We start from the raw sequence: 27,674 nt of genomic DNA, 5'->3' as shown, positions 1-27,674 counted from the left end.
TGTGAGTGGATAATGTATTATTTTTACAAAAAAAATTATTACTGACATACTGCACTTAGTGGTGCCTGTCCCTTCTTCTTCTGTTCCTAGTGCTTAAGAGGTTGCTTCTACTCTTGGACCAGTAGCCCACATGGATTATCTTCCTCCCTCTTTTGAATATGTATTAGACTTTAATTATAGGCTGTCTCAGCCAAACCATTTGCCTCACTTTTTTTGGTGCAATGCTCTTTCTGTTACTAGTTTACCGGTATACAGTACAGGACAGAGAGTGAGATCCCAAACAGACAGGAAGGGAGCGTTTGGGCCATGTGAAGCCATGTGGTGACAAAAACTGCCAAATTAACCAGTAAGAAGATGATTTGGCCCCCACTCATTAAGCTACATTACTGCTTAAGGAGTGCAATATAACACTTAAGGTATGCTAACATGACCTTCAATATTATTGGTTGAGAGGCCACTTTAGCATACCTTAAATACCCTTTACCTTAAATCTCTTTGCTAAATGATGACTCAGGACCATCGTTGTCTAGTTAGAAGATACATTAAATCATGGGTAGACAACCTCGGCCCTCCGACTATTTTGAAACTACAAGTCCCATGAGACATTGCAACCCTAACAATCACAGGAATGACTCCTAGAGGCAGAGGCATGATGGGATTTGTAGTTTCACCACAGCTGGAGGGCCAGGGTTGCCTACCTCTGCATTAAATTCACCTAAAAAAAGTAAATATTTAAACCTTGAGTAGGTAGCCCTATATATTTTATTTATTTTATTTGTGTTTTCCGGTTCCACTGACTAGTATGAGCCTAGGATTTTTATTTGTAATCCACAGGCATTGTATATGATTTTTATTTTATTTTTTTGGCAAGGCTACTGTTTACTCTAGTTCTACTTATCTTGTACAATGTTTCACTTTGATGCACTTCTGTGTTCCTAAGTTTTTCTAATAAAATGGCTTTATTGAGAATCTGGGGCAAAGCAAGAATTCAAGTTTGTTTTTTAAGGGTCAGATAACTTTGAGCTGGTAAACACTACAGTGTTACATTATAGGAAAACTATTTGAGTTGTAAATCACTTTTACAGAAATTTTAATAGAAAGTTCCACTTCTTGCATCTGATTACACTATATATTCCTTATAATTTACACAAGAAAGTTGTCACTAAGCATATTGCTACCTGGTACAGACTGACAACTGATGCGTGAAAGAGTCCTTGTTATGTTAAAAAGTACATTAGCTAATCTTGCTAAGCTTTTTTAATGTTTTTTATGACATGACTTTAGAATAGAATTTGCCTGAAAATGTTAGTAAAGTGCCTTTTTCATTTTCAAGACAAATATTTTAACAAGCAGAGAAAATTCTGCAGGGTACTATCATATCTGTCTACTAAAATATACATTTTGGTGCTGGTAATTGCAGTAAATAAATGTTGCACTGAAAAATCTAAAAGGGTAATTCCAGGTCAGAATAAACAATAGTAACTGTTGAGGTGGGGATTGATAAGCATAGTGTGCAAATGTACACTGACCTTCCTGTTCATGCTTTTCAAATCCATCATGTAAAAGGCCATGGTCATGTACCCTCTGGAAGTTGTAAACCATGCCTCAGTTTATTCTCCCCTAGGTGTTGACCCATATACTGTATGTCCATGGCAAAATACTGTATACAGTCAAGGAGACTAAGGCATAGAGCACAGGTCCTGGTTGTTACTCAAACTGGAATTTTAATGCAGAAGATAAGATTATTTTGACAAATAATCTACCTTGGGGATATTCTTTACATTTACTTTTACAGTTTAGGCGAGCAAATAACAATATTGAAGAGAACAGGGGCCATTTTCTCATAGGACTTACATGCATAGATCCAAGTCAAATGTCCAGTATGCTTCATTACATTCCCTTAAACACTCATTAGCTCCATGGGCTGTAAATGAGTAGTATGTTGAATGTCCCTAATACACAGAAGTGGTAAATGAAACATTCACTTTGGGCGCGTACACACAATCGGTTAAACCGATGAGAACGGTCTGATGGACCGTTTTCATCGGTCCAAACCGATCGTGTGTGGGCGCCATCAGTTATTTATCTATCGGTTAAAAAAAAGTCAACTTGTTTTAAATTTAACCGATGGATTCCTAACCGATAGAAAAAAAACGATCGTTAGTAGGCACAACCATCGGTTAAAAATCTACGCATGCTCAGAATCAAGTCGACGCATGTTTGGAAGCATTGAACTTCGTTTTTTTCAGCACATCGTTGTGTTTTACGTCACCGCGTTCTGACACAATCGTTTTTTTAACTGATGGTGTGTAGCAGTGGCGTCCCGTCCATAGGGGGCGCCCGGGCGCCGCCCCCCATCCCCCAGTCAGTAAAAAAAAAAAAATTATTTAAATCTGTCCCTTTAAGAAAAAAAAAAATCCAAAAAAGGGCCTTATGTGCACTGTGTCCGCGCGCCGGGCGCCGGGCACAGTGCAGTAGGAGTAGCGCCACGTCTGTGCAATCACGGGATTGCAGACGCGGCGCTACATTGGCAAAAAAAATATGCCTTTGTGGCGTTCTCCATCGCGCCACTTGCTTCCGGCGCGATGGAGTGTATTGTTATGGCCGGGCGGGTGCATACACTTTCTGCGTGCACCCGCCCGTCTCTGTGTTTTTTTTTATTTTTATTCGGCGGCCGGCACCCCCCACCCCCCCCGCTTATTCAAAGTAACTGTGCAATCCTTTCAGTCTATCATTGTTTTGATGTAGCTAAACCTGTCCTTAAATGTGACCTTCAGGCAAACATAACAGGTATAATTTAATGTATACATTAGAGTGTGAAGGACCAGTAATGGTGCATCGAACTGGTTGGGCTACTGAAGTAGTGACTCCACAGGAAAAGTTAATTCTATAAAAATAAGGATCTTTAACTGTCTGCACACCTGATTCGATGTTGGTACTATTTGAGCTCAATGTCTCATGTTAGGGCATTATTCTGCCTGAAAAAAAGATCCGATGAGGTCCTGGAACATGAACCTGTGATGCTCTACAGTATGTGAATAAAGGGCAAGTTTCACAATCCCCCCTTCCCACCCCCCGCTTATTTAAAAAAAAAATGTTTGCATGTAATATTCGGCGGCTGGCATCCACCCTCCACCCCCCCCCCCCCTGCTTAATCCAATTTTTTAAAAAATATTTAATATTCAGCGAAAATAATGTCAGGCAACAACCCCCCCCCCCATCAATGTTTTTTTTTTAGATTTAATATTATTAACAGTTAAGCTTATTAACAGTTTATTTTTTACATTTGATTCAATTTAGCAATAAGTGGGTAAATGAATTATTAAAAAAAACTTTTTTTATAATTCATTTACCCACTAATTAACAACATTTCTTTTCTATGTAAAAATTCAATCACAAATAGCGGCCGGTAACACTACCCCACCAGACCACCCCCCCAGTTATTAAAAAAAATACTTTTTTTATACTTAATGTGCAGGGAAAATATCGGCCGTCAACACCACACCACCCCCCCGCTTGCAAATTGTCCTGCAACTTGGGACTGGAAAGTTGCAGGCTAAGTTGGACCCAATGATTTCCAATGAGAACTGTTCATATCTGTGCAACTTTGAAGTAGTCCCTGCATTACTTTTGTCCCACTTTGATGTGACTTGATAGACCTCCAGAATACATAGGCATTGCTTCAAGTCGCTGCAAAATCGCAACAAAAAATTGTGGCAGAATCTTGCGACTTTCAGGCTACTGCAGTCTGAAAGTTGCACAATTCTACTGCAATTTTGATGTGACTTAAAGCAATGCCTGTGTATTCTGGAGGTCTATGGACCTCAAGTTGCATCAAAGTGGGACCAAAGTAATGCAGGGACTACTTTGAAGTCGCACAGATATGAACGGTTCTCATTGGAAATCATGGGGTACGACTTGTCATGCAACATTTAAGTCCCAAGTCGCAGGACAAGTAATGCCTGCAGTCTCTGGTAATCTTGTGCAGTATGTCCGCAGTCTCTGGTAATCTTGTGCAGTATGTCCGCAGTCTCTGGTAATCTTGTGCAGTATGTCCGCAGTCTCTGGTAATCTCCTGCAGTATGTCCGCAGTCTCTGGTAATCTCCTGCAGTATGTCCGCAGTCTCTGGTAATCTCCTGCAGTATGTCCGCAGTCTCTGGTAATCTCATGCAGTATGTCTGCAGTCTCTGGTAATCTCCTGCAGTATGTCCGCAGTCTCTGGTAATCTTCTGCAGTATGTCCGCAGTCTCTGGTAATCCTGTGCAGTATGTCTGCAGTTTCTGATAATCTTGTGCAGTATGTCCGCAGTCTCTGGTAATCTTGTGCAGTATGTCCGCAGTCTCTGGTAATCTTGTGCAGTATGTCCGCAGTCTCTGGTAACCTTGTGCAGTATGTCCGCAGTCTCTGGTAATCTCCTGCAGTATGTCCGCAGTCTCTGGTAATCTTCTGCAGTATGTCCGCAGTCTCTGGTAATCCTGTGCAGTATGTCTGCAGTTTCTGATAATCTCGTGCAGTATGTCCGCAGTCTCTGGTAATCTTGTGCAGTATGTCCACAGTCTCTGGTAATCTCCTGCCCATTTCGAGTCCTTCATTACTAACAGTGTCATATTTTAGTTTGTTTGCACCGATCTGTAAGGCTGCGCTATATACCATGATTTGTGATGCTGGGGATGTATACTCTGTGCTGTGACGCTGAGCTGTATACTCCTGACATTGAGTGGAACCAAGTGGAATACAGGGGACGGAGTGGTGGATTCTATAAGGGGTGTGGCTTATGAGAAGTGGGAGGGACCAAATTTGGAAGGGCGGGGTATTGCGCCCCCCCCATCCTAAAACTTCACCAGCCGCCACTGGTGTGTAGGCATGCCTGACCATTAGTCAGCTTCATCAATTAACCGATAAACGGTCCATCAGACCGTTTTGATCGGATGAACCGATCGTGTGTACAGGGCTTATGACTGTGCAAACAACACTTATTGCACTGCTCAAGAGGTATTGGGTGTACTCACATTCACCTTTACATCACCTCATGGGCATGTTCTCTTTCTCCAGTGACTGAATAAGCTCTGAGTCTATAAGGCTGTGTTCATGTTCAGTTTTATTTTTTAATTGCTAAATATGTACAGTTTGACCCTGAATTCAAATACTTTTTGGTGTAAATAGAAAATTATTTTAATATACAAATATTAATAATATGATCATAATATAATATCCTAATCCATACCTGACTCCTTTATCCCAATAGAACAAAATGTTAATATATATATATATATATATATATATATATATATATATATATATATATATATATATATATATATATATATATATACAGTATATATATTAAAAAAGAGCCTTTGTTAAAATAATCACAGCCAGAAAGACACGTTCTTTTAGAGACACCTGTGTGGTTTTATTTAGGGATTACATGTCTATTTTAATATTCAGTGGGAGTCTTTAAACATACAAATAGGAATGTTTTAAATCTGTTCTAGCAAATCAGCATCTGAGCTAATCGGATTATATATTTGTGACTGTTTGAACACTACAGGGTTTAAAGAAACAAATATTTGCTGTTACCAGATAATTCTAGCTATTGACAGTTCCTTTCTTTGTCTCCGACGATGCAAATACATGTGAGCCCTCCCAACAACAGTGATATTTAGAAGGTTTTTTTTTTCGTTATCTTCTCGGACAGCATTTTGTTAAATGATTCAAAACTATTTGTGTTACAAAACAACATGTGTAATAAGGCAAAACCAGCACAAAAAGCACTTTGACCTGATAATAATCACCTTCATTTGTTCTGACTGCTTCAAGCAAAGTTAAGTTAAAGCGTTTGTACATTTTATTGTAGTGGTTTGTGAAAATATTGCTTGGGCTTACCCTTATGCATATGCATATGAGGTGTACATTCTGCGTTCAGAGCTATATTGAGTATTTCTTTTTGCTGGCTTTTTAGACAACTTAGGCCGCGTACACATGGTCGGTCAAAACCGATGAAAACGTACTGAAGGACCTTTTCATCTGTCCAAACCGATCGTGTGTGGGCCCCATCGGTCAGTTAACCTTCGGTCAAAAAATTACCTGATCGGTTATTTAACCTATGGTGGGTGGGCACATCAGACCATCAGACCGTTCTCATCGGATGGACTGATCGTGTGTACAGGGCTTTAGTGGTGTATGCTGTAACCAAAAAAACAAAAAAAAAAAACAATTCTTACCAAAAAACATATTTGTTTCCATATGATTGAAGTTCAATTATATATCAGAATGGTGAACAAAACATATTCTCCTTTATGGATCTTACATACCCTGGGGGATCTGAGCAACAAACCCTGCATTCCTGTGATACTGTAGTGGAACAAAGGAATCTAACATACTTAGGCTAGAGTTTTCACCAACTGTTCTTCAACGTAGCTAGAGGCTCTTAGTCTGATGTTTTGGAAATTAAAGGAACACTAAAGGAATTTTTTTTTAGCTAAATAGCTTCCTTTACATTATTGCAGTCCTGGTTTCATGTCCTCATTGTTTGTTTTTGCTCTAATCCTTCTCTGTTCTTAACACTTCCTGGCCGTCTGTTTCCTGATGAAAAAAGTCATGGGAGCTTTCTCTCTGTGGTCACTAATCAAGGAGGTGTGATTACTGTGTGTCTAAAACCCCTCAACACCAATCAGTTTAGTTTTCTAAACCATCACTGCCCTGTATTGGCTCTGTGCAGCAGAGAAGCAGGAAACATGCAAAAACGAAACTGAAACTGTAGGTACATTATATGATTGATTTTTATCTATTTTTAATCATTTTTAAAAAGAATCAGTTAACTATTATGTCTCTATACCCTGTAAACAGTCATTTCAGCAAAAAAATATATTCCTTTACAACTCATTTAAACATGATAAGTTTGCCCTAACATATAATAAGTTAAACTCTGAAATTTAAATTCTTCTTTTTTTTTCTTTACAAATCTAGATGAACACCACGTACCTTGATAGCTGAAACATAAGAAATAATCTTAATTTTATGAGTAGTACTAAGAGAAATAATAGAGCTACCTAACTTTTTTACTAAATTGTTCAAATTATTCAAGATCTTCAAGCCAAATCACAAACAGACTCAAAACCCAGAGATATTGCTTAATGGTTTTTTTTATGAGTTCCAAAGTCAGGAAAATATATTCTACTGGCTGCTATAAATATTTTAATGTGTAAAGGACATCAACTTCAACTCTTCTCTAAAATGTTGTCTGCAACACTTGCCAGACAGCAGCAAATGAAAGATATACCAGCAGTCCTGATGACTACCACAACAAGGGTCCTCTAGGGATTTCCTTTCAAATTATTGGCAACATATCCCATATTTACTGTGCTCCAACACCTTGGGCGAGGATTGACATTTGAATAAAACTTGCTTAAGCCAATTAGTACAGCCTTAGATAGCAGTATATCTCTGAAAATTATGGGTGAGAAGATATCTGCCCATCCTTTAACTGACTGCATGAATACTGTGACTCACCACTATCCTCAATGGTGACCGCAGTGTGGATACATTTGTTTTCATCCTTCCACCTCTGCTTCTGTGTAGTAGATTATACTGTAGGTATGAACATATTTACCCCTTATTGGAGCTCTGTAACCCCCCATTCACACCTAGGCGTTTTTACGCCTGTAGTGCTACGCCGCTGCCGCCAGAGGGATGAAAACACATGTCCCTCTATGGAGATGGTTCACATCTCCACGCTGAACGCCGGACGCCGGACGCCTGCCGCCTGAAAAAAGGTCCCGGACCTTTTTTTCAGGCGGCTTTCGGCGTTCGGCTAGGAGATGGGAACCATCTCCATAGAGGGGGTCAATCTGGGGCACATCTAGGCGGACAATACCGGCGTTTTGTCGCAAAGTGTTTATGAGATATGGAAAAGAAACAATAAATGAAAACAGCCTGTTTAAAATAGTTTCGGAGAGAATAAGGATCAGTTTATGCTTTAATGTATGGGAAGCCAAGTTTTTACTCTGTGATGCTAAATCATCATCCCGTAGGCAGTAGCAGTAAAGCTGCATTCACACCTGAGCGACAAAACGCCCGACGCCGGACGCTTCTGCCGCTAGAGGGGAGAATTCCCATTGCTGTCTATGGAGATGGTTCACATCTCATAGACGCCGAACGCCTGTCGCCTGAAAAAAAGTCCCGGACCCTTTTTTTCAGGCGACAGTGGTGTTTTCCCATTGACAGCAATGGGAAGACTTTTGAAAAAAATAAAAAAATTGAAAGTTTCACACCCGCGGCAAAATACGCCGCTACCGCCGAACGCGGCTGTCGCTCAGGTGTGAATGGAGTCTAAATGTTTTTATTTTAGTTTTGTCTTGTTTTTGTTTGTGGACTTACACCTATCTTGGAACATGGTGAGTTTTTATCTATGCCATCAACATGTTTCTCAGATTCTTACTTAATCTTTAAGTTAAAGGGTCACTAAAGGAATTTTTTTTTTTTAGCTAAATAGCTTCCTTTACCTTAGTGCAGTCCTGGTTTCATGTCCTCATTGTTCGTTTTTGCTCTGATGTTGATCTATGGCTTGTCTCTTCTCCCCACTTCCTGGTTGTCTGTTTGAGAAAAGACACACAGAGCGAGGATTCCCGCTGTGGGGAGTAACATGCTCGCTCCCTCCTCTGTACACTACGGGCCAGATTCACAAAAGAGATATGACGGCGTATCTCCTGATACGCCGTCGTATCTCTGTTTCTATCAATGCGACTTATTCATAGAATCAGTTACGCATAGATATCCTTAAGATCCGACCGGTGTAATTGTTTTACACTGTCGGATCTTAGGATGCAGTACCGCGGCCGCCGCTGGGGGGAGTTTGCGTCGTAAACCAGTGTCGGGTATGCAAATTAGGAGTTACGGCGGATCCACGACGGATTTTTGCGTTCGCTACGTCGCCGCTAGTCTAGTTTCCCGTCGCAAAATTAGTTTTGGTGCCCTAACTTTAGTCAGCAAGCGTATTGCTGTCTAAAGTATGGCCGTCGTTCCCGCGTCGAAATTCAAAATTTAACGTCGTTTGCCGTTCGAAAAAATGACGTCACTTCGCGCAAAGCACGGCGGGAGTTAGGAAACGGAGCATGCGCAGTAGGTCCGGCGCGGGCGCGCGCCTAATTTAAATGTTAGCCACCCATTCGATTTGGCCCGCCTTGCGCCGGACGCATTTACGATACACCGCCGCAAGTTTCCGGGTAAGTGCTTTGTGGATCGAGCACTAAACCTGAAAACTTACAGCGGTGTAACTTTAATGGCTTAAGTTTCCAAAGGCGCAATTGTACGTGAATCTGGCCCTACATCTCTGCGTCTGGATGCTGTGTACGTCTTCCAGACTGCAAGGAGGTGTGAATTACTGGGTGTGTCTGTAACACCCCAGCACCTCCTCTCTTTCATTAATTACAGTACAGCCGAATGGAAGGGGGTGGGTGCGCTCTGCCTCCTCCAGCCCCCTCTCTCACTGTGCCCGCCCACACTTCAGCCAGCCTATGTTATCCATCGTTGGGCGGTATAGTGGGCGGGCTATTCAAATATTTGCACAGAGCGCGCATCCCAGGTTTTTTAACTGCGCATGCGTGATGCGCAAAGGATTCTGGGAAATGTAGTTCCCAGCATGACGGCAACGTCACTCTCATGAACAAGCGCCGAGAATGAGGAAATCAAATGCAGAAACGAAAGTAGATAGCAGAAGGTAAGAGATATGAAGGGATTTAATCCCTTGTCACTATTTTTAAAACTAAATCAATAACCTATTAAGACTTTATACGATACTGCAATGCATTTTAGCCCAATTTTTTTTTTCCTTTAGTGATCCTTTAAGCTTATTTTTTTCCCTGGTGATTCCACCTTGGTTTAAGCTCAATAGCCTTTGGCTGGAATTACTTAATAATCTGATTTAATGAATGCTCTTTTAAAACCCCTTTTCTATGTTATCTTGAGCACTTGATAAATTGTCCGATGACTGACTGGCTGCATGTAATTGGACTGGCGGAGGCGGAGCCTTAAGCCCCGCCCACCCTCCTCCCTGCGGCTTATGTTCACTGCATCGTCTCTTGGGGACTCGGGAGGGGTCTGTCTGATGACAGGAGGAGGAGAGAGAGAGAAGCACACTGCACAAGGGGAACCTCCTGGCAAGGACAGCAGGTACAATTTAATAAATTACTCTTTTGTGTGCCAAGCAGCCAATGTGGAAATTAATATACAGATCATGATTTTGCGATAAAGTGATCCATGCTGCAAACTCATTAAACAGTCTCCACCTTCAGTAAAAGTTCTGCAAAGTTTGCAGTACATGAACTTTCACTGAAGGTGGAGACTGTTTAATGAGTTTGCAGCATGGATCACTTTATTGCAATAGCATGATCTGTATATTAAGGAACTTTCAATGAATGTGGTCTGTTTAATGAGTTTGCATTGATTTCAGCATGTGCAAAGTGTTCCATGCATGCTGAAATCAATGCAAACTCATTAAGGAGGTTGAAGCTGCACTCATTGCCACTGATTAGGCGGCACTCTAAGGCTACTTTCACAAGGAGGCATCAGCCCTGCTAAAAACGTTACTGTTGTTTTTGTGGCGCTATTCGGCCACTAACAGGGTGCTTTTAACCCCCGCTAGTGGCCGAAAAAGAGTTTAAACCGGACGCAAATCACCGCTGCAGTGGCGCTTTGCTGGCGGTTCGGCGGCGCTGCCCATTGATTTCAATGGACAGGGGCACTTTAGGAGTGCCTCAAAGATGCAGACTTTTTTTACTGTCCTGCCAGCGCACCGCTCCAGTGTGAAAGCCTTCGGGCTTTCACACTGGAGTGAAAGGAGAGGCTCTTTCAGGGCACTTTGCAGGCACTATTTTTAGCGTTATAGCACCTGCAAAGCACCCCAGTGTGAAAGTAGCCTTAAGCTGCACTGATAAGGCAGCACTGATATTCTACACTGATGGCCACTGATAAGTTGCACTGATACGCTTCACTGGTGAGGCCGCATTGATAGGCAATGGTGAGGCTGCATTGTCGGGCACTGGTAAAGGCTGTGCTGATGGGCACCGGTGAGGCTGCATTGATGAGCACTGGTGAGGTTGCATTGATGGGTACCAATGAGGCTGCATTGGTGGGTATTAGTGAGGCTGCTATGATGGGCACCAGTGAGGCTGCATTGATGGGCACTGATCAGTCCACACTGATGGCCACTGATAATCTGCACTGGTGAGGCTGCATTGTTGGGCACTGGTGAGGCTGCATTGATGAGCACTGGTGAGGTTGCATTGATGGGTACCAATGAGGCTTCATTGATGAGCACCAGTGAGGCTGCTATGATGGCCATTGGTGAGGCTGCGCTGATTGGCACCGGTGATGCTGCATTGATGGGCACTGATCAGTCCGCACTGATGGGCACTGTCTGCACTGGGGAGACTGCATTGATGGGCTCTGATAAGCCCCCTAGCTTCTTTTAGCCCCCTAGTTTCATCTTTCCATGTCACTGGATGAGGCAGATGAATGTCAACACATCTGGCAGTGGCTTGGAGCAATAGCCAGTCTGTTATTGTTTTCTTTATAATTGCAATAGCAGGCTGGTTATTGTGCCTGCCCACTGCTTGCTATCAATCAGCAGAGGAGGGAACTGAAGGCAAATGTTCACCTTCAGGTCCTCCTCTGTTGATTGACAGCGGGCAGTGGGCGGGTGCAATAGCCAGCCTGCTATTGGCTAATGAAATGTAAAATATCCTAAAGCAGGCTGGCTATTGTTTCTAGCCGCTGATGGGTGACTTGACGCTAGTGTTCTATCAATCCAAGGGATTGATAGAAAATAGGCAAAAGATGGGCAAGGATGAGCAGAGAACGGAGCGGGGCAGGTGTTCTATCAAAGATTGCAACAGCGGTGGAATGTGTGACCAGTCACATGGTCATACATTTTTACACTTTTTTTAGAATATGTGACCGGCAAAAGGGAGGGGTTCCAACACTTTCTCAGCTGTTCCAGGGCAGATTGAGCCATTGAGTCAGAACTTTTACATTTTTAAATAATGTCCTACGAAGATATTATCGATGAGTTTGCCAAAAGAAAAAAGTTAGAACTAAAAATCTTTAGGGAGTTTCTTTCTGCTATAATCTTTAAAAGGCATTTTCTGCATTACAGTCTGTACAATTAAAGACAGTTATTTTCAGTGTTCCCGTTTGTGGAAATATGTTTTTAATCGATCTATTGTAGCAGTCATCGATAAAGGACGAGAATGGTGGTGTGTGTGTGGGGGGGGGGGGGGGGGGGGGGGGGCATGGAAGGACCCGGCCTTGGGGCGGCAAAGGGAGTACTGCATTGGGTGGCTATTCCAGTACAGTTCCACCACATGAACAAGGCAACATGTCGTGTCTCCTATGTGCCCAGTACACACAACTGCAATGCAGTGGTGTGTGGGCACGATGTGCTAAAAAAAAGTACTACATGCAGTGCTTTTTTCAGTGCCGGTCAGTAAGAATTAAACATTATGAGATGTCTGTGTGACATCTCAGTAACGTTTTCTTTTAAAAAAAGGAAACAATGTAATCCGCCAAGCTCAGTGTATCATAACTGCACTGATCTCAGCTGGACTGCACCTCACACTAGTCGCTGCGCTGCAGTGCAGCAGCTTGTTTGCACTAGCCCTTAACCTTTCTCTATGCTATTTAAAACTAAAAAGTTTTGGCTATACATTAACTTTAAGTAAGCAACAGTCTTGTATTTTTTCAAGTATACTATGAATCTGTAAAATACTTGACCCTGAACAATCTCATGAGGGCTTAAACTAAGGCTGGCCATACATTATACAATTTTCCTATATTATTAATTCTGTATATACCTTGAACTGTGTAGTGCAATGACCTGCCTGATTGCATACAAACTGAAAGCATTTAGGTTTGACCTCACATTGTTTGATTTTACTAAATCTAAATGAAATATGTATACGAAAACTGTATAATGCATGGCCAGCCTAAAAGGTGATCAGTGCTACATATTTTACCCCTACTTTTTCAAATCTGAGAGGGGCTAGACTTTCAAATCTAGCCTGTAAGTTGAACATCCACACATGTATCTTCCTGATCCTTTGGCTGAATTGAGGCCAAAAGTTGGCCAAGGTGATGACACAAAAGGGGGGAGCACTATGAGATTGTAAGGATACTGTAAGGATACTTTTACTAAAAATATATGGTTTGCATAATGAATACAGTGGTGGCTTCTATGCTTTTTGGGCTTATTTCAGAAAAAGGCTAAATTCCACTACCCCTGAAGAGAAGCCAGGTATTGATTTTCTAATAATTTTGAAGGGTGGAAAGGCTTAATTTTGTACTAAAGATTAGGAGGGCAGATTTATTAGAAGAGTTCAATAGAATGCACAACTAGTGTATATTTAGACGAGTGACCCATTGATTTTGCTATTGAATACCTGTCCTAAAAATTACAAGTCACCATAATAAGATTTGATGCTGTTTTCAGATTTGGTTGATCTCAGAGGTTGATCTCAGATGAGGAGGCAGATCTCTCAGGTATAACACATGTATTCTTAGATTAAAATATTCCAAGCTGGACCAATGCAACTATGCAAAATTATGCATACCTTAACATCCACTAAAAGTCTCTATTTGCCACAGTCAGAGTTCAGGCTCAGGGACCAGTAACTATAAGAGTAGAGTAGCTCCCACCGACCAGCAGGCTAAGAAAACAATCAGGTCACCCTGGCAGATGATGTAGGCTCCCCTGGGGTGCAAGTCTAAGCACTAACTTGTTTTCACCAAAGCTCCTGATGGTGGAGATGGGTTTTGCTGCATGTTAGTACCAGGTCATGGTCCTCAGGATTGCCCCACCAGGAGGGGAGCAAACCATAGTGCAGTAGCAGATCTAGCAGGTACGGATAAAGCACAAGTGTAGTCAGTAAACAAGCCAAAGGTCGGTAACAAGTGGTTGCAAGTTGGGATCAATCAAAAGCATAGTCGAGGAACAAGCCAAAGGTCAGTAATGAGTGGTAGTGGAGATAAGGACTGTTCCAGGTATGCAAATGAGCAAGATATCAGTTAGAGAGAGCACAATAATCTGGCAAACAGTAAGTGCAGAGACATGGCTTAAATCAGGAAGTTCGTCGGAGGAGCAAAGAGTTCAAAGTTCATCAGAAACAAGTGACAAGGCAAGAAAGTCCAAAGGTTCAGATAGGTAGCTGTCTGGCCTTGTGGAAGCAAGAAGGTCTCCCCCTTAGAACACTTCTAGTTCCCAGGATATCAGAAATGTCCAATGCAAGAAAATAAGAAAAAAGAGTTGGAATACCCAAAACGTTTCACAAGTGCCTACAACTTCATATTTAGCTAGTAGTCACTAGATGGGCCTCACCATCCAGAAGAAAAGGCAGATTCCCCAGTAATGTAGTAGCCACAAAACTACAAGTTCTTCTAGTAATTTCATTGTAATTATTACTCTAGTAAGATCATTTAGGCACTTGGGCTCCAGTTCCAAAGACAAAAAAATAATTTTATTGCAGATTACCAATTCTTAGATGCAGTAACTGCATTAGCTTTTTTATGCTCATTTCCCAAATATTTTTACCTGTTGATCCAGCCAGCAGGTCTGTTATTTTTCAACTTTAACAGACCAAGCAGTCCAGCAAAAGTAACTACTTAAAATGCTTTAGCTGGAAGTTGGCTTTAATTTGTTCATCAAGCCCATCTAAATCTGCTAGAGCATCTAACACTACCCTCTCCCCAGATTGACAATATGGTGTCTCTGTTGCTCCTCCATTCAGAATGCAGACACCCTAAGACAAGACTTGTTACCGTGTAGATCACCATATTAAAATTAAGGGAAAATGTCTAAAATAAAAAAAAAAATTTAGCCAAAACATTTGAAGATTGGTATGCAGCAATAAATGAAATTTTTGTTTTTAAATTTATTACCACTTTAAATCCAGGCACACAGCTTTCTCACAGGCGAAACTACCCCTCAGCACGGACACTGCTCTTACCAAAGTGGATTAAGGAAAAAGGACCCTTCTAGAACATTGCCTTCCTTCTCAAAGCTAGATCCAACTCACAAATGAAAAGCTCGCCAGAGGGTTGGCCACCTGACAGAACGGACAAGGCTCTCTGTATCCAACTCTGAAGCCCTGTAAACACGGCCGGGAATCCCGTCAGGAAAAAAACATTGGTTTTCCTGACAGGGCTTGGCAAGGCAAGCTTGCCAGGAATCCTGTGTACAGACGGCCACTAAAAAGAACCACTGTTCTTTTGAATGGCAAGAACTTAGTGACATCATCAACTACGACAAACCAGCACTCATCACATTCGATGCCGTCACCGCCATCTACACCCCACACTAACCTTGTATGCTACCGCGCATGTGTATCGAGCATGCGGGGGTTTACCTAGGACAGGTAAGCATACAGACGACCGGTTTTCTGGGCAGGAAACACTCTGCCGGGAAACCCGACAAGGAAATAGAGAGCAGAGTTCTCTATTTTCCCGTCGGGATTCCCGTCTGTTTTCCTGGCGGGAAAACTGCTAGGGAGCATACACACGGCTGGGATTCCCAGCTAAATGCTCTCCTGGCAGTTTTCCTGCCGGGAAAACCGGCCGTGTGTACGAGGCTTGACACAGAAATCTATAGCCTACTCAATAGCGTAATTGGCAAGTGATCTGACACAGATTATACCTGAGTGAAATGGTCTGCAAGAAAACCTGTAGAATTATGAAGCAAAACACAACAAAGCTGTTAAGAGAATACACCCCTACTTCAGCAATTACACATCCAAAAATCCCAGGAATAACAACAATCTGGACACACACAATGGTGTGTAACAGAAAAAGCCTTGCAAGTACAGTAGTAAGGTTAAGCAGGAAACTAACCTGTTCCTGGGATATTTAAAATTAAAATAAAATAAAAATCCTTACCCAAAGTATATTTTACGAAATGTTGTTACATCAGAATATCTAAGGCCTCGTACACACAACCAAGTTTCTCTGCAAAAACCAGCAAGAAACTTGCTGGGAGATATTTTTTTGCAGGGGAAACCGGTCGTGTGTACATTTTCGTTGAGGAAACTGTCGAGAAACTCGACGAGCCAAAAAGAGAGCAAGTTCTCTATTTCCTCGGCAGGAATGGAGAAACTTTCCTTGTCGAGTTCCTCAACAGCCTAACAAGGAACTCGACGAGGAAAACTATGGGTTTCGCCCGTCGAGTTCCTCGGTCGTGTGTACGAGGCTTAAGATTCTCCTCACAGCAATGGAACACAGTGGGATTGATTTACTAAAACTGGAGTGCAATTGTGCATGGTAGCCAATCAGCTTCTAACTCCAGCTTGTTCAAATAAACTTTGAGAATAGAATCTAGAAGCCAATGTCTATGCATAGCTGCACCAGATTTTGCACTCTCCAGTTTTAGTAAATCAATCTCAGTGTTTGTGCAATTAAAGCTAGTCATACACAAATCAAATTTTGGCTGGTTCCTAGTGAACCCACTGCAGTTCAAGCACTGCCATCCTCTCCCACCCAATATGAAAATCTAAGGAGCTGGGTGGAAAGATGTCGGCCAGACAGTGGCTTCATCCAATAAGATCTAACCACTGTTTGATGACAGGAAAGATTTGTCCATCCTTACTCTTTAGTGTGGATGGGGGCATAGATAGTTTTCTATGAAATCTTATAGTGTATGATCATCTTAAGTTAGCTAGAAATCTAGAGACATTTGCACTGGGACATTCAACGCCCACTGGTCTGGCTTTTGTTTTGGATTTTTTAATACTCCTTTTGTGCTTTTCCAATGTCATATATTGTGTTAAGATGTAAGTGAAACACACTCCACATTATATTAAGCCTGTAATCAGATTAAATATACCCTCAAGTACAGATACTGCTGCACTCATAGTCCTTATTAAATCTACATGGTGCAGCTATGAATATGGAAAGCTTCATTGAACGAAATAACATAACCTGAAAAAAATAAAATATAAAGTTTTGTTCCTAAACCTTAAGCTGTATGTGATTGATCACAGCCCTGAAATAACAAGTATATAATATATGCATAATATATATTTCTCTGCATTATGCAGGCATAGTGGTTGTGAGCTTTTCTTTCTAAGAGACAATCCTTTCTCTCCAGAGGAATTGAGGAAGGACAGATAAGGCAAGAAATATGAACACTTACATTGTCCCCTCTGGCAGGAAAAAGCAATTCTCAGAGGTAATCATATGAAGTGCAGTTTGATTGATTTTGAGAGGCTTAAATTGGAAATCAAAATATGTTATAATGCCATAATTGTGTTAATGGAGCATATGAAAATGGGGAACGTTTCCATTAAAAACAGGATTCTGGACGGTTTTATACATAGACTTGATGGGATCCTGCTTTAGATTCTGTTGGCTTGCTATCTTATCACAACTCAATTGATCCTTAATAGAAGAGAGACCCTAGGAGCTGGTCTGATGAAGAAAGACAGAAATAAGAAATTGGATTTAGGTGTTAAAACCTAGTTATCCAGGACAAGGAAGGATTTGGCTCTTTCAGCTGTTCAGTCAATCTCTTTACATGTATTCATTTGACCTTGGTGGAGCAACATGTCATGTCTACAACCTTAGCAAGCTGTTAATGTCACTTGCTATTTGTTTTTGTGTAAACATATAGAAAAAAACAGACATATCTAAAAAAAATATTCTGATGCTCCGAGAGTATATTCACTTTTGGGAGTATATTCACTTCACTTTTGATGAATGCACATCATATACCAGAGGTATTACAATATTTTAGAGAATATGTTAAGATACTGTATGTTTAAATGTGACTTTGACTTAAAAATGGATCCTTCATGATATGTAAGCTTATGCTTTATATTATTTGCTAAAAAGAAAGTATATATATATATATATATATATATATATATATATATATATCCCCCTCTTTCCACATGGGTACATTTTTCCACTATGGCTATCACCGCAAACCCCAGGGGAAGTTGAGTTATCAAAAACTGGACAATACAGACTGTGAGCCTTGACATCTTTCTGAGCTTTTTGACAAGTTAAAGCGGTTGTAAACCGCATATATAATTTTTTTTTTTTTTTTTACCTGTAAGGCAAAATGCATAATCAGCTAGTATGCACCGCATAATAGCTGATTATGAAATACTTACCTCAAAACGAGGTGAACGACACTTACCTGGTTCACGCCGAGCGAGATGTCATCTTGCTCCGGCGTGTCTTCCGGGTATCGCCGCTCCAGCGCTGTGATTGGCTGGAGCGGCGCCGCTCCAGCGCTGTGATTGGCTGGAGCGGCGATGACGTCACTCCCGCGCATGCGCGCGGGAGATTTAAAATCGGCAAGGTCCGGCGGCTGCCGGATCTTCCGCCGTGGATCCCTCCTGCGCATGCGCCGCCCGCATTGCGAGGGGAATATCTCCTAAACCGTACAGGTTTAGGAGATATTCTTTTTACCTACAGGTAAGCCTTGTTATAGGCTTACCTGTAGGTAAAAGTGCAAATTTAAGGTTTACAACCACTTTAAGTAAAGTCTTCATCCAGTGAATGTTAAGGTGTAGCATAAGGAATGATGAAGGTCACAAAGAAAATATTTTTAAACAACCTTGAAAGTCCAAATGGGTGTCTATTTTATATATATATATATATATATATATATATATATATATATATATATATATATATATATATATATATATATAATATCAATAAAAATAGCTTCATTTTCATAACATATTGCATTTTAAACTGCACAACGCTTACCCTTGATCTATGCTCATGTTTACACACAAGCAACCCTGGGCTTACAATATATCGGAGTACTGACCTTAGAATACACTTATTGGCATCAACAAAGGTAAGCAAATTCTTTATACAGTGAATGTTGAGATGCAGCAGAGGGGGTAATAAGGGTCACAAAGGAAATGTTGGAAAACACCCTAGATCTTCTAAATGACTTACTTTTTTATACAGAGCAAGAAAAATATCTTAAAGGCTAAAACTGGCCATAGATGGTTTGAAATGTAGCCAGTTCAGCAGGGACCGGCTAAATTTTAATCCATCTGTAGGCTTTCCCATTCATGAGAAAATGATCTAATGATCTATTTCCCATGAACGTGCCGTTGAAAATGTTAGCGATCATCACTGCAGTACCGATCAGTGTATTCTGACAGCGGGGAAGTCCTACTTGCAGATTACAATGGCACAGCAGGGAGGATTCCTGCATCCACCTTGAATGTCTGAGTGAGGAAATTGGTTCAGTTTTTTTAGTTCAGACACTGGTTGAATAAAAAACTGAACCATGCATGGCTAGCTGTAGTTCATATTTGTAATAAAATGTACATGCAGTCAAGGGGCCGCAGTGTTTTAAAAACATTGTGCAGCTTTCACATTTGGTGCTTAGTTTAGGTGCCATGTCTGAAGGCCAACAACAGCTTTCCCACAGCCTGGCCCAAAAAAATCGTTTTTGGACGTTTTTGGACGTTTTTACAGCAGCTGTTTTTGGCAGTAGACATTTTTTACTACAGTCAATAAACTCTCCATCATGTTATCCTATGTGTCCATGCACACATAGGCTGTTGTCAGCAGTTTTGGGCAGTGCCGTTTTTTAGAATTTTAAAGAAAAAAGGTCCAAAAATAATGGGCCCAAATTGCACTTCTCGGCGCCAAAGGTACTGCAATTAAAATCTCTGAGACTCCCCATGAAGCTGAACCAGCTGAAAGGGAAATTAGGTATAGAATAAAGAAAATTAATATCAAAGAGAACAATGATAAAAATCGCAGCAGCAGCTGTTTAAAAGATATATAAATGAGCAATCTCAAAAATATAAAACATAAATAAAAATAACAGTATCAAATCCTGGAACTAAAATAGTCCAAATGATAAAGACAGCGCTAAAATATGGATAAATGTCCAAATAAACATAGGACACTTGAGTGATGACGTGGCAACAGTAAGTCATAGGTGATAGTTGCTTCTATGGATATAGACTGTAGTGCACCCTACACCAATCCCAAATCTTCACCACAAGTGAGGCACTCTCCCCCTCCGGGGTACACACTCACCAGAAAGATGAATGGTATAAGCCTTAGGCCCCATACACACGAGAGGATTTATCCGCAGATACGGTCCAACGGACCGTATCCGCGGATAAATCCTCTCGAGGATTTCAGAAGATTTCTATGTGATGGCGTGTACACACCATCGCATTGAAATCCGCGCTGAAATCCTCTGGCGATGACGTGTCGCGCCGTCGCTGCTATTATGACGCGGCGACGGGCGCGACGCTGTCATATAAGGAATTCCACGCATGCGTCAAATCATTACGACGCGTGCGGGGGATCCCTTCGGACGGATGGATCCGGTAAGTCTGTACAGACGAGCGGATCCATCCGTTGGAATGGATTCCAGCAGATGGATTTGTTGTGCATGTCAGCAAATATCCGATCTGCTGGAATCCATCCCAGAGGAGATTTCTCCGCGGAAACAGATCCGCTGGTGTGTACACACCATAGGATCTATCCGCAGAAACCCATTTGCTGGGATTTATCTGCGGATGGATTCTATCGTGTGTATGGGGCCTTAATATAGAGGTAGTCTCACTTCAACTTCCGTCATCACCAACGGGACAGCATGGGTTAAATTCCACAGGTATTCATATAGAGACACAAAGGCACCATATAGCGTTAACCCAAAAACACAATCCCCGTAATATATGCACGTACAATTAATACATGTGTTACTGAACTTTAAATGCAGAGTGTATTCACCGCTAACTGGTCCACAAGACGCCTGTGTTGCAAACGTGGCGTTGCAGTCCTCCTTCCTGGTTGGGGCCAGCTGGCTGTAAACCGCACTCGTCCTTTCCTGGTTTCTGACACGCTGTCGTAACCACGCCTGTTGAAGTCGAGGAGTGACGAAACCGGTCAGGAAGTGACTGGTGCAGTTCACAGCCAGCTGGCCCCAACTAGGAAGGAGGACTGCAACGCCGCATTCGCAACACGGGCATCTTGTGGACTAGTTAGCGGTGAATACACTCTGCATTTAAAGTTCATCAACAAGTGTATTAATTGTACGTGCATACATTACAAGGATTGTGTCTTTGTGTTAACTTTATTAAAACAGCATTACGCTATATGGTGCCATTGTGTCTCTATATGAATACCTGTGGAATTTAACCCATGCTGTCCCGTTGGTGATGACGGAAGTTGGAGTGAGACTACCTCTATATTAGGGTTCATTTTAAAGGCAAATCTGCAAGGTATTACCATCAAAAATGTATGGGGGTACATGTATCAATGCACAAAAGTTTTTTCAGGATCAGTGATTTTAATAATGCTTAACCACTTAACCCCCAGACCATATTGCTGCCCAAAGACCAGAGCACTTTTTGCGACTCGGGACTGCGTCGCTTTAACTGACAATTGCGCGGTCGTGCGACGTGGCTCCCAAACAAAATTGGCGTCCTTTTTTTCCCACAAATAGAGCTTTCTTTTGGTGGTATTTGATCACCTCTGCGGTTTTTATTTTTTGCGCTATAAACAAAAATAGAGCGACAATTTTGAAAAAAATTATCTTAAAAATATCTTTTTGCTGTAATAAATATCCCCCAAAAATATATAAAAAAACATTTTTTTCCTCAGTTTAGGACAATACGTATTCTTCTACATATTTTTCGTTAAAAAAATCGCAATAAGCGTTTATTGATTGGTTTGCGCAAAAGTTATAGCGTTTATAAAATAGGGGGTATATTTATGTCATTTTTATTAATATATTTGTTTTACTAGTAATGGTGGCGATCACCCTGCCTTTGGCCAATTATGGCTCTCTCAGCAGAGGGCGCTGTGATTGGCCAAAGTATGCAGGTAAGGTGTAAGCTTTCGCCAATCATAAGACGCCAATGCACTTTCACATTGCATTATGGGGCATTCCACGGCACTCAAATTTGCCGTGAAGCCCCATAATGTTTGGTATTTGCTGAACGGGCGAACATCCGATGTTTAAGTCCAGTTGGTCAGCAACAGAACACTGATGGATTTTCTTCCAAAAGAATGTATTTTCGTCTGTTAAATGCACATTTGCACCCAATATACTGCACCCATTATCACAACAGAGACACAGTATTGTGACCCACAGGTAATGCATGAGAAGAGCAACCACAATGTAATCATAGACTGACATATTTGGAAATATCTTGATCAATTATGCACCAATGTCTGAATGACACATGCATTGGATAGTATTAAGACAGTGTGGGTTATTTACAAAAGGAAAATCCACTTTGCACTACAAGTGCACTTGGAAGTGCAGTCGCTGTAATCTGAGGGGTAGATTTGAAATGAGGGGAAGCTCTGCTGATTTTATTATCCAATAATGTGCAAGCTAAAATGCAGATTTTCATGTCCCCCTCAGATCTACAGCGACTGCACTTCCAAGTGCACTTTCAGTGTACTTTCAAGTGCACTTGCAGTGCAAAGTGTTTTTTCCTTTGGTTTGAATATTTGACAATGGGGGTTATTTACTAAAAAAAATTTTTTTGAAAAATAACAAAATAAATGTCCAAACTTGTATTTTAAAAGCAGGCATTTAAATGGGACTTCCGGTTACCTGACTCTCTCATTTCTATAGGCTAGCATTTGAAAAATCACAAAAAATTTGCAACATGTGAACAGGAAGCTCTGTCATAGTCTAAGAACACCTAATGTATATATCAATATCTATGCCAATACTGCCTGGTTGTCTGCTAACACATGAATAAAGGTAGCAGACAACCTTTACATTCCATTACAATACAATTATTTTCATTCTACTTATTTTTTTTTTTCTATTTACCCATATACTTATCCTACTTGCTCTTAGCTGTTTTATTAGCCAAGAGTCTTATTGCTGCTGGTTCTGTTTGAGTTTCTTATACTGTATATACAAGTGGGAAGTTTGGTAAAAATGGCTGGGGAAAGACACAACAAGCATACACTGGTTTTGGGTTTTGACTATAATAATGCTACGGTATAAGTATATATATATACAGTACAGACCAAAAGTTTGGACACACCTTCTCATTCAAAGAGTTTTCTTTATTTTAATGACTATGAAAATTGTAGATTCACACTGAAGGCATCAAAACTATGAATGAACACATGTGGAATTATACATAACAAAAAAGTGTGAAACAACTGAAAATATATTTCATATTCTAGGTTCTTCAAAGTAGCCACCTTTTGCTTTGATTACTGCTTTGCACACTCTTGGCATTCTCTTGATGAGCTTCAAGAGGTAGTCACCTGGCGCAGCAGCCCATCACTCTCCTTCTTGGTCAAATAGCCCTTACACAGCCTGGAGGTGTGTTTGGGGTCATTGTCCTGTTGAAAAATAAATGATGGTCCAACTAAACGCAAACCGGATGGAATAGCATGCCGCTGCAAGGTGCCATGGTAGCCAAGCTGGTTCAGTATGCCTTCAATTTTGAATAACTCCCCAACAGTGTCACCAGCAAGACACCCCCACACCATCACACCTCCTCCTCCATGCTTCACGGTGGGAACCAGGCATGTAGAGTCCATCCGTTCACCTTTTCTGCGTCGCACAAAGACACAGGGGTTGGAACCAAAGATCTCAAGTTTGGACTCATCAGACCAAAGCACAGATTTCCACTGGTCTAATGTCCATTCCTTGTGTTCTTTAGCCCAAAACAAGTCTCTTCTGCTTGTTGTCTTTCTTTAGCAGTGGTTTCCTAGCAGATATTCTACCATGAAGGCCTGATTCACACAGTCTCCTCTTAACAGTTCTAGAGATGTGTCTGCTGCAAAAGGTGGCTACTTTGAAGAACCTAGAATATAAAAATATATTTTCAGTTGTTTCACACTTTTTTGTTATGTATAATTCCACATGTGTTAATTCATAGTTTTGATGCCTTCAGTGTGAATCTACAATTTTCGAAGTCATGAAAATAAAGAAAACTCTTTGAATGAGAAGGTGTGTAGAAACTTTTGGTCTGTACTATATATATATATATATATATATATATATATATATATATATATATATATATATATATATATATATATATATATATATATATATATATATAGTTTACATTGCTCACATACTTAGCACATAGAGGATATACCCAGCATAAAGATGTACCTAGACATTAGGTGACCTTTATCAAACTGGGATTAAAATTTGTTTTTTTAAGAAGGAACGCTGCTCAGGGCAAAAATAGCTAGAAATAAATAGCAATAACAAATAGTTGTACTTTATTAAATAACAGATGCACTTAGAATTCTCCTAGTGTGGGTAACTCCAAATCAGATCTCCACCATACAGTTTTTTGGTTTACTGTACCAACTTCAGTCCTCTGCAAGTTATACACATATCGTTATGACAGATGAATGCACTGCTCTGCCAGAAAGTGAGAGTCTATTACAGCTTTACACATAACTTCCCTGTTATTAGTGTGAGAAGAGGTCTGGTCTTGTAAGAAGGAAGATGAAGAATGAACGTGACAGCTCAGCTTGGTTTAACCGGAACACCATAATCTGACAACTCACAGTCAGCTATTCTATAGGTTACACTACAAAGGATCCTTCAGGGCTCATATACTGTGTCCAGCAATGTGGCTTTTTTATGTCTATTCTTGGACAATTCATTTACAAATCTTCCTAACATTTACCTAAGTATCCAGCTTTAAATGACTCTGTCCTACACTAGAGATATCCCAACCAAAGATGAGGCCATGTCTTTAATTGGAGAAAACTCCACCCACTTTTTGCCACAGCTAGACAATGAAACCTTTCCACCCACTTACTCATTTAACGTCAAATGCAATAGGGTTGGATTTACCAAAAAGAAATAGGCTGTGCACTTTTTAAGGGAATTTTTACTTTGCAAGGGAATGTTCCCTTACCTTAGTGAATGAAGTGAAGCTTTACTGACTGACCGTCATCCTATTAATGCGCAGGTTAAAAAAAAAAAAATTATTCTCCTAGCATGTGATTGGGTTATTCTTGCAAAATAATTTTTTACCATATTTACGGAGTTAAGGTACAATTCGATCTCACCGTGATAATTCCCTTGTAAAGTGATCAGCCTATTTGCCTTTTGCCTGTGCGCAAGATAAAGATATGCATGCTCCTGTTGTAGCTAAAAGTTAGTAGCAAGAGCTGATTTAACACTTTATAGAAGGTCATCATAGGTGTGCACAGGGGGGAGGGGTGCCAGGTATGTCTGGGCCACACTCTAATTACTATGTGTGGTGCACATTCCCCCTACTGCCCAGGTCCCCCCCCCCCCCTTGATGGCCCCCCTGCCCCTCAGTGGTGCTGGCTTCCCTCCTCTCCTCTCTGGCTGCTGCAGCGGATGTTTCGGGATGGAGAAAGGCGGAATGGGCTAGTAAATATGTAATTTACCAGCCCCTTCCTTTTCTAAATGAACACACTCACTCGCTGTGTCCATTCATAGCTTAGTAAATTGTGTTTACTATGCTTCAGTTAGTGAATAAACAGGAAGCCGCTCAGCACAGAGCACTTCCTATTCATGCGCTGCCCCAGCTGCAGAGAAACCCATGTGTGTTTGATTTTTGCGATGCACACCCTAATAGGCTGCGCACACCTATGACTGTCATATATGAGTCTGTTAGCGTTATAATCCTGGGACACAGCACAGGGCTTAATATATGTGACAGGATATTTATTTTTTAATTAGAGGGGTTGATTTAGTAAAGGCAAATCGACTCTGCACTGAAAGTGCACTTGGTAGGGCAGTCGCTGTAGATCTGAGGGGAAGATCTGAAATGAGGGGAAGCGCTGCTGATTTTATCATCCAATCATGTGCAAGCTAAAATGCTGTTTTTTATTTCCCTTGTATGTCCCCCTCAGATCTACAGCGACTGCACTTCCAAGTGCACTTTCAATGAACTTGCAGTAAATAACCCCCACTGTTATGCAAATGAAAAGAGAGTTGCCAACTATGGTACTGATGATAGTTCTGCTATGGGTTTCTTTTTTTTCTTTTTTATTCTCTTTATTGTTTTTTCCAAAGAAGTACAAGAGTTACAAAAACAGAGCCTTTGGGCATTCCCCAGTTCGAAATAATACAGCTTATAAACCAGGTACATAACAACAGGTTATTTACCTAACGGCACATTAATGAAACCTATAAATCTACTGCACAGTCATTGCACAGTCCATTTGAAAAAGTTGTTGAGTAAGAATGTGCTACCCTTCTTCAATAGGGGTGAGGTTTCACGAGAGGAAACTTTGGTACTAGGTCTAGAATACTAAGGGATTCAAACATAGGGGTATTGTGAGGGCTTAGCAGGTGTCAGCATAGGGGGAGTAGCAGGGGCAGACTGACAACTCATGGGGCCCCTGGGCAATAGAAGATTATGGGGCCCCCGGGCTTACATATGGTCACCACGCCAGGAGGCAGTGCAGAGGTAGGGCAGCTAAAATCTCTGGATTTTCACATCAAAAGCATGTCAGTTTCGGACATATCAGGGACAGATGTAAAAAAAATAATGATTTTTTTCATACTGTCCCTGGTTTTACTGAGCCTGGCAACCCTGATGGGGCCCCCTAGTGGCATGGGGCCCTCGGGCAGTGCCTGAGTGACTCAATAGTCAGTCCACCCCTGGGGAGTAGTTAAAGTACATCAGATATACCTTCTATTCTTGAGATGCATTAATTAAGATAAAGTCAAGCCATATTTTCCACACTTTGTCGAATTTAGCAATACACCCACACGAGTGATATGTGGCTTTATATAATGAAATTGCAGAGTTGACCAGAGCTTTCCAAGAGTTAAAAAAAGAGTGCATTCGATTGTTTCCATGTTAGTAGTATTGCTTTACGGGCATAAAAGAGCAATAGTCCTATGAGGGTCCTAGTTGCTGTGCGGTGCGCTAGAGTGCTCACCAAGCCCAGCAAGAAAACCGGTATAGTCTGTGGGATTGGGATTGTTAAAAGCGAGGCTATGAACTGCACTCCTTCATACCAGAAGAAGTGCATCTTGGGACAAGACCACAACATATGACAGAAACCTGCCACATTTCCAACAGCTAGGATAGGCCCCAGGATAAATTTTATTCAACCGGTGCAGTGTTAAATATACCCAATGTAGAATCCTAAATTGAATTATGTGGTCCTTTCTTCTAGTTGAAGAAAAGGGTATTCCCACGTGTCCTCCCAATCCTCTGTATCTAGCTCAGGAAAATCCACACTCCATTCAGCTTGGAGAGTTTCAAGACCAAAATGCATTGATGGCAGTAGTGCCTTTAGCCTCGTACACACGATCAGTCCATCCGATGAGAACGGTCTAAAGGACCGTTGTCATCGGTTAACCGATGAAGCTGACTGATGGTCCATTGCGCCCACACACCATGGGTTAAATAACCGATCGTGTCAGAACGTGGTGACGTAAAACACAACGACGTGCTGAAAAAAATGAAGTTCAATGCTTCCAAGCATGCGTCGACTTGATTCTGAGCATGCATGGATTTTTAACCGATGGTTGTGCCTACTAACGATCGGTTTTGACCTATCGGTTAGGAATCCATCGGTTAAATTTAAAGCAAGTTGGCTTTTTTTTAACCGATGGTTAAATAACCTATGGGGCCCACACACGATCGGTTTTGACCGATGAAAACGGTCCATCAGACCGTTGTCCTCTGTT

General features: G+C 41.2%; 1 protein-coding gene across 1 annotated transcript in view; it reads left to right on the top strand.

The window, feature by feature from the left end:
* B3GAT2 (beta-1,3-glucuronyltransferase 2) overlaps window positions 1-27,674 on the top strand; it is a 204,845-nt gene that overhangs the window by 23,109 nt on the left and 154,062 nt on the right.

The sequence above is a fragment of the Rana temporaria genome, chromosome 4, assembly GCF_905171775.1.
Source record: "Rana temporaria chromosome 4, aRanTem1.1, whole genome shotgun sequence".
NCBI classification, from domain to species: domain Eukaryota; kingdom Metazoa; phylum Chordata; class Amphibia; order Anura; family Ranidae; genus Rana; species Rana temporaria.
This window is presented reverse-complemented; position numbering and strand designations above follow the sequence as displayed.